The sequence below is a fragment of the Rhinatrema bivittatum genome, chromosome 2 (assembly GCF_901001135.1).
Source record: "Rhinatrema bivittatum chromosome 2, aRhiBiv1.1, whole genome shotgun sequence".
In the NCBI taxonomy this organism is placed as follows: Eukaryota; Metazoa; Chordata; class Amphibia; order Gymnophiona; family Rhinatrematidae; genus Rhinatrema; species Rhinatrema bivittatum.
This window is the reverse complement of record NC_042616.1, coordinates 217,992,651-218,005,570: the sequence shown is the minus strand read 5'-3', so window position 1 is coordinate 218,005,570 and position 12,920 is coordinate 217,992,651. Positions and strand designations below refer to the sequence as shown.

Here is a 12,920-nt window from a genome sequence, read left to right as displayed (position 1 = left end):
TAATAGAGAGGGGCTGGCGATGGATATAGCTCTCTCTCAGGTTGATGATAGATGCATGGTTTTTGCGTGAGGAATTTTGAGGAGGTCTTTATTCATTGAGCGAAGGTTCCTTTTTGGAGCATGTAATTCAATGTGTTTGGTTAGCGAGTAGTTTTGTTGTCCTGCGATTATTTTGTGGAGGATTGATAAAACTTTGTAGTCTCTTCTTTATTTTATTGTGAGCCAGTGTAAGGAGATGAGAGTTGGTGTAATATGTTCTTGTTTCTTAGTTCCTATGAGAATTCTGGCGGCTGCATTCTGCAGTATTTGGAGAGGATGGATGGTAATAAAAGGGAGGCCAAGGAGTAGAGCATTGCAGTAGTCTAGGTTTGCAAATAATAGAAGTTGCAGGACTGTTCTAAAATCATTTTGTGTGAGGAAAGGTTTAAGACGTCTCAGTGTCAGTAATTTGTGATAACCTTCTTTGATTTTATTTATGTGGGTTTTGAAGGATAATTCTTTGTCAATTGTAATTCCAAGGTTTCTAACACGTTCAACAGGAGAGATTATTGTTTCTGGGTTTTCTGTTTTGAGTGGTTGTATGGGTGAGTCATTGATTTTTTTGTCAAGGATAATTAATTCAGTTTTCTCAATGTTTATTATGAGTTTTAGGTTGGAAAGTTAATCAATTTAATAATTAATTATCTAACCATTTAATTATTTAATTATTTTAATTGGTTGATTGATTAATTAATTATTAATCAAGTTGACTTAGGGAATAGCCTCTGCTTTATTACCTGCATTGGTAGCAAGGGATTTATTTAATGTATGGGTCGCTTCTCGGCCTTTTGGTTAAGATCAAGTGTAGTATCTGTTCTTATCAGTTTAATACTTGCCAGGCACTTGTATTCTGGATTGGCCACTGTTTTAAACAGGGTGCTGGTTTGATGGACTCTTGGTCTGACCCAGTAAGGCAACTTTTTATGATCTTAAGTTTATACCGGAGGCAATGGAGGGTGAAGTGTCTTCCCCAAGATCACAAGAGGTGTCACTGAGATTTGAGCCCTGTATTTCCTGGTTTGCAATATGCTGCTCTAACCACTAGGCTATTCAGTTTTGGAAGCAAAATGGAGGAGGGAGATGGAACAATAGTTATTAGGTAAGGTGGGGTCCAGTGAGAGTTTTTTGAGGAGTGGTGTGATTACACCATGTTTGAACGCAGTGGGAACAGTAGCAATGGGATGGAAGATGTGACAGATGACAGGGATGACTGCAGGGGAAATAGAGCTGAGATACTGGGTGCAACTAGGGTCAGAGGAACAGTTGGTGAGTTTCAAGGAGTTAAAAACATGGCCAGTTTCCTCCACTATGACTTCAGAAAAAGAAAAGGAGGAAAGAGTGATAGGGGCCAGAGGACAAGTAGTGGAATGATGTGGGTGAGGAAGAGGTAGATTTGACCTGGTTGAGAACACAAGACTAATTTTGAGAACCTTGTCATTGAAATAGTCAGCCAAAATCAGGACAGAAAGTGAAGGGGGGAGGTGAAGACAGATTTAGGGAACTGAGTGTGGCAAAGAGACAGTTTTGGATGCAAGAGAGTTTGTTCAATGGCCATAATAGTATTGCTTCGCAAGGCAATAACAGACTAGCATAAATTTGAAATGTATGATTTTGGAAAGAATACTGGATTTTAGCCAGAAATGCTCTGCACAAATGGGCAAAGGAATATAGGAATATATCTGGGGATGAGCCAAGGTTGTGCATTGGTGCAGTTTACAGGATAAGAATGGGAAGATAAGAGTGTTTTGGGTAGTGACCCTAAAATAGCATGTGCATTATGAACTTTTGAGCCTAGTACTGCACACAGTCTGAACCAAAGTTTATGTTGTGATGCTGCCCGCAGCCAGAGCTACGAGCAGCCTCTTACCTTCCCCAGCCTGCCTGCCTGCTCTCCACGGCCGGGAGGCCGCCCACGTGGTCTCCCGTGGCAGGAGCTGCTGACGCCGTGGTTTCCTGTGGCCCCAAGGCCGCCATCTTCGCTGCCCCTTCTGAGCGGCTGGAACCATGTTCCTGCTTCTCTTGCGGCCTGCAGGCCATCCTTGTTCTCTTCATGCAGCTGGAGCTGCTCTCAGTCCTCCCTCAAGCAGCAGGAGGCCGCTTCCGACGTTGGGCCGCTGTCCAGGGTCCTGCTACTTCCTGCTTCCTCCTTAAGTGCGGGGCCACGCCTCTCTGTAGGATTTAAAGGGCCAGCGTGGGAGTGGTCCCTGGACTCCACCTGATGACATCACTGTGGGAGTCTTCCTCTTCAGTCCTATTTAAGGGCCCTGTCAATATTCCAGTTGGCCTTTGCAAGGAGTCAGTCCTTAGGACTCCTCAAAACCAGCTCCTCCTAGGCACTCTGTTCTTCTTGGGATCCCGTGTCTTCATCCTGGTCTCTTGTCTCGTGTCTTTGGTGTTTTCCTGATGTTCCGGATGTTCTGCTTGTTCCTGATGTCTCCAAGCCTTGATGTCTCCAAGTCTCCGAGGCTTCACTTGTTCCATCCCTGTGTGGTCCGCGACCAGCCCGGCTGGGTTGTGTAGGGCACCGAGTGGTCCGCGACCATCCCGGCTGAGGTGTGAAGGGCACTCGGTGGGACAATTCCATCCATCATGGCTGAAGATTCTCCACATCCTCCTTCAAATCAGTCATGTTCCTGGTTCCGGATATTACCTCCTTGTGGTTCATCCTCAGTCCAACTTCGGGATACCTTCAGATGCATCTTCCACGCCAGGTCGGAAGTTTCGCCTTCCTTTAAATGATCTGTCAGGTGCGTAAATCACAACGAAATCCCGAGACTCAGTCCAGAACGTTGTTGCCAGGAGTCTTGGCCGGTTACCTTCATCCGTCTGTCCTGACGTCCTTCGTCTCTGGTTCCCAGATATCCGTCTTTCTCATCCTTCAGTATTCACCGCTATCTTGAACTCTAATGTATTTGAGTTGATGTCAGTTTGGTGACTGCTTCGCCTCCAACGTGGTTCGCGACCTGCCTTAACTGGCTGTGTAGGGCGCGTGGCATGGCAGCACGCCTTCCAAATCCTTCTTCTTCCTGAATCCATGTCTGAATCCACGTCTGAGTCTTCGTCTGAATCCATGTCTGAGTCTTCGTCTGAGTCCATGTGTTCCACCCTCAGCCTCTGTCTGTCCTGTCGCATCTGCCTTTCCCTATGGCAGGTCTGAAAGGGCTGTCGAGTGGCCTGAGGGCTACTCCAGAGACTAGCGTTGCGTTGCTGGGTCTCTCTGATGTGTCAGGTTCAGCAGAGGTCAGGGCTACCCATCTCAAGTGCTTGGGCACTCCTAGCCTGCCTCGGTGCTTCCTGGAGCTCCTCTTTGGGCGCATCATTGCCCAAGGTTACACTTCCTCTCCAGTATCCCCTGCAACAGGTTGCAAAAGCCTGGGTGCGCCACATATCCCCAGAATTGGGAGTGCACCCTAGTGCTCCCTTCCATTGGATTCCAACAGTTTAGGCCTGAAAAGCAAGACAACATGGAGTTTTATAGCCATGAGATATTTTTGGCTAACTTTTTATAAAACTGTTTTTCACACAGAGAAGAAAAGACTGTGTTTGTTTCTTCATATCAGAGACTTGTCAACACCTCCCAAATGAGAAGAAGAAACCTTGGACCAGAACTAAGAACATGTCCTTGATAAAGACTTTTTATTCAGCCATGAAGCGACCATTGTTCTAATACCTGCATTTCACTGATGAACTCTGAGCTTGAGAATATTTCTATTCCTGTGTCTATAGAAGGTAGCAATGGCCAATCTGAAGCAGAGTTGGAAACCTATGGAGCTGGATATCCAAGAAAAACTGAGTTACACGGGAAGAGAGAGACAGATGAATTTTAACATCAGACAGATGATCATGGATGTCCTACAACATTTTAATGAACCTTCTGCAGGTTATACCTTTGGCCAAGTGTTTTTCTTGCCTTGATTCCTTTCATGGACTTTTGGAAAGTGGCCTGAGAGCTGTGCTTCCAGAATTGATTGTGCCTTGCAAGCTAAAGACTGAGATTTATTAAGTGCAGTTAATCATTAAAGTGCCTACAACTGTTTATCAAATTTATCCAACCAATTAGTGATTTTTGCCTTGCTGATATCATACTTCACAGAGACATCTGTAAAAGTTTGGGGTTTTATCTGTCATCCAGGACAAAGAGAAATGTATCCATTCCCTTGGATGACAGGCTGTACCCTGTTTCAGGAGTAACCCAAGACAGACACAGTACTTCAAAGGGTAAAGATACTTGTTCAAATTGTTTCACAGCTGGGGTTATATAGATTGCAATTGCATAATTTTAAGTTCAAGTTAAGCTTGAATAATATATTTATTTATTTATTTATTTAACGTTTTTATATACCGACATTTGTTTGCACATCACATCAGTTTACAGTGAACAGTTGAAATATGAAAGGAAGTTACATATTAACAATTTGAGTAACTATGTCTTAACAAATAGGATAGCTATGTAGTTTGAGAGGTGAACAGGTCATTTCTTTATCCTATATGACAGTGGTTATACTGAAAACTAACATTGAAATTGTAACAAACAAAAACGTAACAAAAGAAATAATTGTACCATACTATCCTTGTTTCTCATGTATGCTGCTAATAAAATAATTAACTATCTCATAAAATTTATGAATTTGTAACATAAGTTTGTTGTTAAATCTGATAAGCCACTGTAAAATCTCTAATCCAAAACATACTTATAGATGGAGGTTCCACCGAGATATTTAGGTGATATGCAGATACTTGCGCTGAGGTTTATTTGTTTAACACAGCAGATGTTCTTGTTAAAGCAACAATGATGTTATTTTGGTAAAGTAATCTACTGACAGTATTTCATAGGAAACAGTTCATGTTCCACATGAGATATTGTACTCAGATGAATACTGAGGTTTTCTGTTTTAAAACACGTAATGGTACATGTTTATTACAGGATTGGCTGCTTCCTTATTTATGATGTGCATCTGGAGTCTTTCTATTTTGCATATAACAGGTTAATTAGCCTTGCTGTCAGCTACTGACAGTTTGATTAGAAAGATATTTATGACCTCTGCCTGAAAACACTAGTCTGAGCTGTGTCAATGCAAAAGTAACTTCAGTACAGTCATACAACTGTTTAAATACAGTGTTAACTTTAAAATTAGCAGTGTTCTAATTAAAGTTTGATCTTTGCCATACAATTTGGTAAAAAAGAGATATTATTCTCATTACTTGTTTATAATGGACCCTAAAAAGGTACCTGAAAATACTTCTATTCCCTTCTTATCACATGAGAGATCAGGGGTGAAAGCTACGGACTTCCATTATAAGTTACAAAGCATTTCGAATTTACTTGCTTTAATGATACATCGCTGTTCTGTGTATGACAAGATTGTTCAGAATTTGTTAAGAAAATATGCCATAATGGAACAACAGGAAGAGCTGATTGCTTTGCAAGAGCAATTAACTCGTGTTTCACAGCAACATGAAATACAAATGGGAGATTTGTGTTCGCTGGCTAAAGTCCATGAAAGTAATGCTGATTCAAAGCAATCTGTTGCACAAATGCTGCACACAGATGTTGAAACTGCTTTTGATATATTACCTAGCAAAGACAATATTTTAGAACAGAATTTGCATTTAGGGATTGGAGCACAAAATTCCATTAACATAATTCACTCTGAGTTGTTTGGAAAGTCCAGAACAGATTTTGCATCTTGCCTTAAAGGGAGGAGTGGTTCATTATCCATGAGGCATGCATCCCAAAAATCAGGAATTCTGCTCAAATGCCTGATACGGGGGAGGCACAAATCTGCTGTGGTCCAAGAGTGTGGACGACCTGCTGTTACCACAGAAGACGCTGAAACAAGGGCATTGTCAATCAAAAAAAAAAAAGACACTGGCAACTGAATTAACTCTGACTATATCTGAGGATTATGAAAAGGAGGCTGATGCTTTAAAAACATACCTAGCTGATTTACAACAGGAGATAACTGATGTTAAAAGCCAGCTGAGTTAGTTGAAAAATCTATGTCAATGTGAGGTTTCATGTAATGCTACCTTACAGCATGTTTCACAGAAAGAAAATACTCAGGTTATAAAGCAAAGGAATGAAGAGCTGTATGCGGACTTAAACAGAGCACAAGTTAATTCTGCAGAGATGCTGGAATTGTTGGCTGACTGTAGATTCTCCAATCAAAATCCAATCCGGAGTTCCCAGATGCTCTGAGGACAGAGGGTATTTGTCCCCCTGACTGTGCCAGCTGGTTCTAGATCCTCCAGTCCAGAATCCAGTTCGGAGTTCTCAAACGCTCTGAAGATGGAGCATAATATGCCCATCCCTATGCTGGCTACGACCAAATCTGGGTGTTCAGCCAAAAAGAAGACAGGAGGGGGTAGTGTTCCCCTGAGTCTGATAAGGTGTACCACCTGCACCACAGGAGGGAGCTCAGGAACAAAGTAATCCTGGTTTTCCCCAAACACTTATGATTAATTCTAGAAGAAATACTCAGCCAAATTTGAGCTTGCAAAGACAAATCCTATAAGGATTTTACAACCAGTATGTTAATCCCACTTCTAACAAACAGGTTGTAATGAGCTGTTCTGTAGCCTAGAGCTCAGGTGAAGCTCGTTTTGCTAAAAGCAGATGTAGGTCTTTTGAAGCACTGCTGGGAAAAATCCAAGTTGTCACACAGACTTCAGATGCAGAAATTGGTACCCAATCCGCTGACACTAACAAAGGATCCCAGAAAGGTCCAGTCAAAGTGACTAAGACCAGGAACAGTCTAGTACCTAGTACTTTCCAGGGGGAAACTCCAAATCCTCTTTATCTTATATTGAGAAAAAATGTCTAACTGATTTCTATTTTCTTCACAGATGTTCAATGCCAGTACCCCGAATCTTCTTGAGTCTGGTCAATCTGAACTGACTACATCAGCAGTCTTAAGTGAAACCCTTCAGAGTGAGATTATTGCCCTAGCTTCCACCACTATTAGGAGGCATAAATATTTCTTATATAGACTTCAGCCCAAAGGACAGTGATATACAGCTGATATTAAATGGTTGGGTTTATGCACATGTGAGGCCCTTGTGGACTCAGCTTCAGAGGTCACACTAATTACCTACAACCTCTTTCAGGAATTGACTGATGTGGTGATGGGAAAGATGCCAGCAAGGTGTATCTCTGTGATCAATCCTTAACCGCTTATGGGAAGCAATCTACTGAGACTTCTGGAAAGGTGTGGATCACCATTCAGATAGGAAAAATGACACTGAAACATCCAGTGACCATTACCAGAGTCCAGGCAAAGAATTGTTACTGGGAAATTAGTTTTTGAAAAGGTTGTCTCCTATCAAGGACTATTTCCAAAAAGTCATTTGGACTCCAGTCAAACACCAGATTCTGCAAAGGGGGAAGGTCAAAAGTTCCTGTTCTGTAGAACAAAAAGATACCTCAATCAGAATTAATTTTCAGAGGTCAGCAGATCCTAATCTCCTGCAGCTCTACTGCAAAGGAGCTGGAGAGAAAGTAAAGGAAAATAAGAATGTTATCTTACTAAACAATGAACTAATATGCGAAATATTTTCTTTGTGATAAAAGCCTGAAAATCCTCTTGAAGGAGATACTTGCCAGAGTAAACAGAGTGAAGAGACACCAGAGGTTCACCAGGTAAAGGTACTGAAGCCTAAGGGCTCACACCTGAAACACCCCAGAAATCTGACATACATCGGGATGGAAAACACATTCTGAAATACACACAGTTAAAATCCAGTCAGGAGATCCCAGCCTACCTATTACTGGACAGTGACCATTCACTAATTAATCCTATTTTCACCAACTTAAAGCAAAATGGCATTGGAATCCATCAAAAGGACCAATACTTGGTTAAAGACACCAGGACAAGATACCAAACTACTAGCTAGAACTTGTAGCACTACATTAACATTAGGTGATAAAAGTTTCACACACAATTTCTCTATTTTGAGAAACCTGAAATTATCACTGTGTCTCGGCTCAGATTGTCTTATCAAACTAGGAGCCTATGTGGATTTAGTAAATGACATCATTTGGAGTTGTATGGAAGATTACCCTATGGGCTTCCCTGACATTGTTAAGAAACCAAAGTCAGGACAAACTGTTCTACATGTTTGTGAGGTAATATGTCCCACTGATGTTTGTGTACCTGCAAAAGTACAAGATTATTCTCTTAGGGGCGGATTTTAAATGCCCTGTGCGCATAAATCTGGCCAGATTTACACGTGCAGGGCCCTTGGGCGCCGGCGCGCCTATTTTGCATAGGCCGCCGGCGCGCGCAGAGCCCCGGGACGCACGTAAGTCCCGGGGCTTTGTAAAAGGGGGCAGGGAGGGGGGCATGTCGGGGGCATGCCCGGGCATGCCCAGAGCGACGTGGCATTTTGGGGGCGTGACGCGGCGTTTCGGGGGCGGGCCCGGGGGGTGTGGTGCCGGCCCGGGGGCGTGGTCGAGGCCTCTGGACCAGCCCTCGGGTTGGGTGATGGGGCGCCAGCAGCCTGCTGGCGCGCGCAGATTTACATCTGCTTTAGCAGGCGTAAATCTGCCAACAAAGGTAAGGGGGGGGGTTTAGATAGGGCCGGGGGGGTGGGTTAGGTAGGGGAAGGGAGGGGAAGGTGGGGGGAGGGCGAAGGAAAGTTCCCTCCAAGGCCGCTCCGAAATCGGAGCGGCCTCGGAGGGAACAGCAGCTCGCGCTGGGCTCGGCGCGCAGGTTGCACAAATGTGCACCCCCTTGCGCGCGCCGACCCCAGATTTTATAAGATAGGCGCGGGCCAAGGAGCAATTAATGATATCTGCAATAGGCTTGGAAATGATGTTCGGAAAGGAGAGAAGAAGATTGGGAGGTATTGGGTCCGACGGATGTGAGGAAGGTTTGAGTTTCTTCAGAATGTTTTCAATTTCCAGTGAAGATGTGGACTCAAAGGATTCAAAGGAAGAGTTATGTTGCGGTAAGGTTATGGGTGGGAGGTTAGAACTTTGATTGGAGGCCGTGAGGGCTGTGATGAGGTTGGTGATTTTTTTTTCAAAGTAGTTGGCCAGATCTGAAACTTGCTAAGGGCTAGGTCATCCGGTATGATGGGATGAGCTGGTTTGGTGAGAACTGAGACATAGGAAAACAAGGCTTTGGAATAAAAAATAAAGTGATGGATTTTTTTAGAGAAGAAATCTTTCTTGGATCTGTGAATGGCGTTCCTATAGGCGTTAAGTTGGGCTTTGTAGGCCAATAAAGTCGAGGATCCGGGGTTTTTGCGCCATCTATGTTCTTTGCTTTGTAGGTTTTGCTTCAGGGCCTTTAGTACTGGGGTGAACCAAGGTTTCCTGTTGTCCTGCATTAGTTGTAAAGTTTTGGTGATTGTTGGGCAGGATTGGTCTGCCACTTTGTTAGTGATGTTGATCCAAGAAGTAGTTGCTGTGTTGGCGTCTTCGAGGTCGAGTAGGGCTGGTTCCTTGGTGAGCTGAGTGCTGAGGTGGTCTATGGAGCAGGGTTTCCTAAATTGGATTGTAGTTTTGGGGTAGGAATGGGGGGGGGGGGTGTTCTTTGATCTGTAGCACCGTGGAGATGATCTGATGGTCTGACCAGGGGACTGGGGAGCATGTAGGGTTGGTGGATAAGGAGATGCCCTCATTTATGAAGATAAGATCCAATGTGTGTCCCGCTTTGTGCATAGGGCTGTTGACAATTTGTCTGAAACCCATGTGGCTTAGTGTGGTGAGGAGAATTTTGCAGTTTGGGGATTGTGGTGAAGCGTCCACGTGTAGATTGAAGTCTCCCATCAATATGGCTGGCTTGTCTATGTTGAGATGTTTGGCGGTGAATTTGATCACGGAAGAAGGGTCCGAATCAAGTTTTCCTGGAGGTGCATAGAATAAGCCGAGTTGAAGATGTTCAGATTTGAAAAGGGCTAGTTTGAGATTGGTTGTGGAGGTTGATAGATGCAGAGATAGGCCCAGACCCTTTTTTGCGGCTAAAAGAAGCCCTCCTCCTCTTTTTTTGAGTCTCGGGATTGAAAGAAGGTCGTATAGTTGAGTTGGGAGCTGGTTAGTTCGTACTATATCAGTAGGTTTCAACCAGGTTTCTGTGACTGTACAGATGTCAGGTTTAGTGTCTGTCAGATAGTCGTTCAGAATGTGGGGTTTTTTGGTGAGGGATTGGGCGTTGAAAAGGGTTAGGGAGAAGAGCGAAAGACCGAGTATTTGTGTGACCAGTGAGATCATGATTGGGATTAGCCTTTGTTGCCAGATGATAGGAAGAGCAGAAGGTTTGGGCCGATTGGCCAAGCGGTTGTAATTTATAGGAATAGGGAAGATGCGCATCCTGGGGGGAAGCTGGGTAGTGGAGTGGAGAGAGGGAGGTTGAATGGCGGAGGTGAGGGGAGATGTAAGAGACGGCACAATAGGGGCGCGGCACCTATGGGGTGAGCAGATAATTAAGTCCTTCAACGTTGTGGGCCGGATATGGTCGCCAGAGTGACTTGGAAGAGATTGGCCGCCGACAAGTGGTCTCCGATATGGGCGAGTAGACTGTAGGCTTGTGGGAAGAGCAGGAGGCAGTAAGGAGACTTGACGAAGGGCGTCAAGGACTTGGAGGAGAGCTGATAGTCCGAGGAGATCTGGGGTCCCAGGCAGGCAAGGATTGTGGGCAGTAGAAAGGAGGGGGTTCTGTCAGCACTACGGGGCTGCACGAAGGGGCACACAAAGGGGCAGGCCCCTTTGTTGCGCACCTTTGGTGTACGATGCTTGGCACGCGGCGCCGAGCTGTGGGACGATTTAAATCCCCGCAGGGGCAACCTCTGATTGGTTGCTAGGCTGGGCTCGTGGGATGGCCGAATCGGGCCGGGCCGAGCTCCTGATGCGGTCGGGTCGACGGCACGGGTCGCCTTGTGGTGGGTGCCGGAGCGGTTTGGGGTAAGTGTAATTTTTGTAATAGGCCTTACCCCGGCGGGTCTCCGGCGCCGATTGCGCAGGCCTTCCTCCGTTCGGTTGTTCCCCCGATGTAGAAATGGTGCCTAGCTGTGGGACAATTTAAATCCCCACAGGGGCAGCCTCTGATTGGTTGCTAGGCTGGGCTCATGGGATGGCCGAATCGGGCCGGGCCGAGCTCCTGACGCGGTCGGGTCAACGGCGCGGGTTGCTTCGTGGTCGGTGCCGGAGCGGTTCGGGGTAAGTGTAATTTTTGTAATAGGCCTTACCCCGGCGGGTCTCCGGCACCGATTGTGCAGGCCTTCCTCCGGTCAGTCGTTCCCCCGATGTAGAGATGGCGCCTAGCTGTGGGACGAATTAAATCCCCGCAGGGGCAGCCTCTGATTGGTTGCTAGGCTGGGCTCGTGGGATGACCAAATCGGGCTGGGCCGAGCTCCTGACGTGGTCGGGTCGACGGCGCAGGTCGCCTTGTGGTCGGTGCCGGAGCAGTTCGGGGTAAGTGTAATTTTTGTAATAAAGAACAGTAGATAGATTTTTGTAAATAAGAACAGTAGATAAAATGGTGACAAAATTACGAATAAAATGAAAAACAAAAAAATCTCTTGACTAAGATTAAAGAACATTGTGTCACCATCTGAGTTAATGGGCTCCACTTCAGACCCAGAGAAGCCCTGTATACTGAGAAGAGCACCCCTCCATGGCTGGAAGGAGTGACCCAACAGTAGAGGCCCAGATGAAGCTAAGGTTCACTGCTTCTGTATCAAAGAACCTCCCTGTACTGAGAAGAGTGTCCTTCCATGGCTTGTAGGAGTGTCCCACTTCTTTCCCAAAGAAACTCTGTATATTGAGAAAAGCACCCTTCTATGCCTGACATGGGATCCCAAAAGCTTCATCAAAGACTGGGGTATTGTACATTGCTGCTGACTTGGAGAAACTCTATGTGCTGAGAATAGTATCCCTCCATGGTAGACAGGAATGACCCAACAGAAGGGGCTCAGACCAGGCTAAGAGTCACTGCCATTGTTCCAATGAAGCTCCGTGTACTGCAAAGAACACCCATTCATAACCAGTATGGGTATTCCAACAGCAGTATCCTAGACTGGGGGGCTGTGCACTGCTATGGTCCTAGAAAAGCACTGTTTAATGAAAAGGGCACCCCTCCATGGCTGGCAGGAGTGATCCTACATTGATTACTTGGTCCAGGCTAATATTCTCCACCTCGGTCCTGATGAATTTCTGTGTACCAAGAATAGCGCTCTTCCATGACTAGCAAAGGTGTCCCAACAGTAGTGGCTCGGACCATGGTTTTGTGCACTTCTTCTGTGCCAAAGAAGCTCTGTGCACCATGAAAGTGCCCCTTTCATGGCCAACAGGGGTGTCCCAGCAGCATGGCCCTGGACCAGAATAAGGTGCTCTGCTTCTACTCTGATGAAGCTCTGTATACTGGGAAGAGCACCCACTCATGTCCAGCAGTGGTGTCCCAATAAGGCAGCTCGAACTCTGGAGGGACATGCCATGGACTTCCATGGATTTGGACTGTACAGAGAAAATCCACTCCTTCATACCCAGAGACAGCTCATTCTGTCTGGATTGCATTTTCATATCAGTCCCAGTGAGCATTTCCAAAATATTTGCTGACCGTAATCTTTCCAAACAATACACCACTGCTGGGTAGTACTGAGAAGTTAGGGCTTGCAATATCCAGGGAATAACCCAGAAATTTATACCAGGCCTCCTGGAACTTCTGGTCTAGTAAGAAAAGCAAATCTGACTTCATTCAGATGTATACCCAAATCTCCAGCCATCTGATTATATTTTTCCAATGAAGTTTTTAAAATGTTTTGAATAAGGTCTGGAAGAGTCAGGACTCAATGTCCACCAAATTTGATAGTCCTAGACCTAACCAGTCATCCATGGGGATTCCCTTAGTGATGGATTCATGGACCCTTGAGCCGGCTGG

At 45.3% G+C, this 12,920-nt stretch overlaps 1 pseudogene; it reads left to right on the top strand.

Moving 5' to 3' along the window:
- Positions 1-811: 811 nt before the first annotated feature.
- LOC115086340 lies at positions 812-961 on the top strand (annotated as a pseudogene).
- Positions 962-12,920: the final 11,959 nt, after the last annotated feature.